We start from the raw sequence: 4,527 nt of genomic DNA, 5'->3' as shown, positions 1-4,527 counted from the left end.
TCAGTGTTAGAGCTAAAATTAGCATGTTTAAAGTGATTTTCATGCTTCCAGGGGCCCAAAACACAAGATTTATGGAATGGTTAAAAGTGCATGAAAATGGCCAATTTACTCACTCTGAGTACTCAAAAAGGGTTTCTTCACCCCGGGAAGTTAATTAAATACCATTTGGAGGCATTTAATGTTCGAGCAAAAACGGCTGATTTTCGACAAAAGAGATAACACCCCCCCATTACGTCATGCTTCAGAAATGTGGAAAATGGTCCGTTTTCAAATGTTTTATTTTTTAACGTTAGTTCACATTTGTAGGTGGATCATCAGTGTTAGAGCTAAAATTAGCATGTTTAAAGTGATTTTCATGCTTCCAGGGGCCCAAAACACAAGATTTATGGAATGGTTAAAAGTGCATGAAAATGGCCAATTTACTCACTCTGAGTTCTCAAAAAGGGTTTCTTCACCCCGGGAAGTTAATTAAATACCATTTGGAGGCATTTAATGTTCGAGCAAAAACGGCTGATTTTCGACAAAAGAGATAACACCCCCCCATTACGTCATGCTTCAGAAATGTGGAAAATGGTCCGTTTTCAAATGTTTTATTTTTGAACGTCAGTTCACATTTGTAGGTGGATCATCAGTGTTAGAGCTAAAATTAGCATGTTTAAAGTGATTTTCATGCTTCCAGGGGCTCGGGAAGTTAATTAAATACCATTTGGAGGCATTTAATGTTCGAGCAAAAACGGCTGATTTTCGACAAAAGAGATAACACCCCCCATTACGTCATGCTTCAGAAATGTGGAAAATGGTCCGTTTTCAAATGTTTTATTTTTGAACGTCAGTTCACATTTGTAGGTGGATCATCAGTGTTAGAGCTAAAATTAGCATGTTTAAAGTGATTTTCATGCTTCCAGGGGCCCAAAACACAAGATTTATGGAATGGTTAAAAGTGCATGAAAATGGCCAATTTACTCACTCTGAGTACTCAAAAAGGGTTTCTTCACCCCGGGAAGTTAATTAAATACCATTTGGAGGCATTTAATGTTCGAGCAAAAACGGCTGATTTTCGACAAAAGAGATAACACCCCCCCATTACGTCATGCTTCAGAAATGTGGAAAATGGTCCGTTTTCAAATGTTTTATTTTTGAACGTCAGTTCACATTTGTAGGTGGATCATCAGTGTTAGAGCTAAAATTAGCATGTTTAAAGTGATTTTCATGCTTCCAGGGGCCCAAAACACAAGATTTATGGAATGGTTAAAAGTGCATGAAAATGGCCAATTTACTCACTCTGAGTTCTCAAAAAGGGTTTCTTCACCCCGGGAAGTTAATTAAATACCATTTGGAGGCATTTAATGTTCGAGCAAAAACGGCTGATTTTCGACAAAAGAGATAACACCCCCCCCATTTCGTCATGCTTCAGAAATGTGGAAAATGGTCAGTTTTTAAATGTTTTATTTTTGAACGTCAGTTCACATTTGTAGGTGGATCATCAGTGTTAGAGCTAAAATTAGCATGTTTAAAGTGATTTTCATGCTTCCAGGGGCTCGGGAAGTTAATTAAATACCATTTGGAGGCATTTAATGTTCGAGCAAAAACGGCTGATTTTCGACAAAAGAGATAACACCCCCCATTACGTCATGCTTCAGAAATGTGGAAAATGGTCCGTTTTCAAATGTTTTATTTTTGAACGTCAGTTCACATTTGTAGGTGGATCATCAGTGTTAGAGCTAAAATTAGCATGTATAAAGTGATTTTCATGCTTCCAGGGGCCCAAAACACAAGATTTATGGAATGGTTAAAAGTGCATGAAAATGGCCAATTTACTCACTCTGAGTTCTCAAAAGGGGTTTCTTCACCCCGGGAAGTTAATTAAATACCATTTGGAGGCATTTAATGTTCGAGCAAAAACGGCTGATTTTCGACAAAAGAGATAACACCCCCCCATTACGTCATGCTTCAGAAATGTGGAAAATGGTCCGTTTTCAAATGTTTTATTTTTGAACGTCAGTTCACATTTGTAGGTGGATCATCAGTGTTAGAGCTAAAATTAGCATGTTTAAAGTGATTTTCATGCTTCCAGGGGCTCGGGAAGTTAATTAAATACCATTTGGAGGCATTTAATGTTCGAGCAAAAACGGCTGATTTTCGACAAAAGAGAAAACACCCCCCCATTACGTCATGCTTCAGAAATGTGGAAAATGGTCCGGTTTCAAATGTTTTATTTTTGAACGTCAGTTCACATTTGTAGGTGGATCATCAGTGTTAGAGCTAAAATTAGCATGTTTAAAGTGATTTTCATGCTTCCAGGGGCTCGGGAAGTTAATTAAATACCATTTGGAGGCATTTAATGTTCGAGCAAAAACGGCTGATTTTCGACAAAAGAGATAACACCCCCCCATTACGTCATGCTTCAGAAATGTGGAAAATGGTCCGTTTTCAAATGTTTTATTTTTGAACGTCAGTTCACATTTGTAGGTGGATCATCAGTGTTAGAGCTAAAATTAGCATGTTTAAAGTGATTTTCATGCTTCCAGGGGCCCAAAACACAAGATTTATGGAATGGTTAAAAGTGCATGAAAATGGCCAATTTACTCACTCTGAGTTCTCAAAAAGGGTTTCTTCACCCCGGGAAGTTAATTAAATACCATTTGGAGGCATTTAATGTTCGAGCAAAAACGGCTGATTTTCGACAAAAGAGATAACACCCCCCCATTACGTCATGCTTCAGAAATGTGGAAAATGGTCCGTTTTCAAATGTTTTATTTTTGAACGTCAGTTCACATTTGTAGGTGGATCATCAGTGTTAGAGCTAAAATTAGCATGTTTAAAGTGATTTTCATGCTTCCAGGGGCTCGGGAAGTGAAATAAATACCATTTGGAGGCATTTAATGTTCGAGCAAAAACGGCTGATTTTCGACAAAAGAGATAACACCCCCCCATTACGTCATGCTTCAGAAATGTGGAAAATGGTCCGTTTTCAAATGTTTTATTTTTGAACGTCAGTTCACATTTGTAGGTGGATCATCAGTGTTAGAGCTAAAATTAGCATGTTTAAAGTGATTTTCATGCTTCCAGGGGCTCGGGAAGTTAATTAAATACCATTTGGAGGCATTTAATGTTCGAGAAAAAACGGCTGATTTTCGACAAAAGAGATAACACCCCCCCATTACGTCATGCTTCAGAAATTTGGAAAATGGTCCGTTTTCAAATGTTTTATTTTTGAACGTCAGTTCACATTTGTAGGTGGATCATCAGTGTTAGAGCTAAAATTAGCATGTTTAAAGTGATTTTCATGCTTCCAGGGGCCCAAAACACAAGATTTATGGAATGGTTAAAAGTGCATGAAAATGGCCAATTTACTCACTCTGAGTACTCAAAAAGGGTTTCTTCACCCCGGGAAGTTAATTAAATACCATTTGGAGGCATTTAATGTTCGAGCAAAAACGGCTAATTTTCGACAAAAGAGATAACACCCCCCCATTACGTCATGCTTCAAAAATGTGGAAAATGGTCCGTTTTCAAATGTTTTATTTTTGAACGTCAGTTCACATTTGTAGGTGGATCATCAGTGTTAGAGCTAAAATTAGCATGTTTAAAGTGATTTTCATGCTTCCAGGGGCCCAAAACACAAGATTTATGGAATGGTTAAAAGTGCATGAAAATGACCAATTTACTCACTCTGAGTACTCAAAAAGGGTTTCTTCACCCCGGGAAGTTAATTAAATACCATTTGGAGGCATTTAATGTTCAAGCAAAAACGGCTGATTTTCGACAAAAGAGATAACACCCCCCCATTACGCCATGCTTCAGAAATGTGGAAAATGGTCCGTTTTCAAATGTTTTATTTTTGAACGTCAGTTCACATTTGTAGGTGGATCATCAGTGTTAGAGCTAAAATTAGCATGTTTAAAGTGATTTTCATGCTTCCAGGGGCCCAAAACACAAGATTTATGGAATGGTTAAAAGTGCATGAAAATGGGCAATTTACTCACTCTGAGTTCTCAAAAAGGGTTTCTTCACCCCGGGAAGTTAATTAAATACCATTTGGAGGCATTTAATGTTCGAGCAAAAACGGCTGATTTTCGACAAAAGAGATAACACCCCCCATTACGTCATGCTTCAGAAATGTGGAAAATGGTCCGTTTTTAAATGTTTTATTTTTGAACGTCAGTTCACATTTGTAGGTGGATCATCAGTGTTAGAGCTAAAATTAGCATGTTTAAAGTGATTTTCATGCTTCCAGGGGCTCGGGAAGTTAATTAAATACCATTTGGAGGCATTTAATGTTCGAGCAAAAACGGCTGATTTTCGACAAAAGAGATAACACCCCCCCATTACGTCATGCTTCAGAAATGTGGAAAATGGTCCGTTTTCAAATGTTTTATTTTTGAACGTCAGTTCACATTTGTAGGTGGATCATCAGTGTTAGAGCTAAAATTAGCATGTTTAAAGTGATTTTCATGCTTCCAGGGGCCCAAAACACAAGATTTATGGAATGGTTAAAAGTGCATGAAAATGGCCAATTTACTCACT

This window comes from Lissotriton vulgaris, unplaced genomic scaffold (genome assembly GCF_964263255.1).
Source record: "Lissotriton vulgaris unplaced genomic scaffold, aLisVul1.2 SCAFFOLD_1163, whole genome shotgun sequence".
In the NCBI taxonomy this organism is placed as follows: Eukaryota; Metazoa; Chordata; class Amphibia; order Caudata; family Salamandridae; genus Lissotriton; species Lissotriton vulgaris.
The sequence above is the reverse complement of the archived record's forward strand: the minus strand, read 5'-3'. Positions refer to the sequence as shown.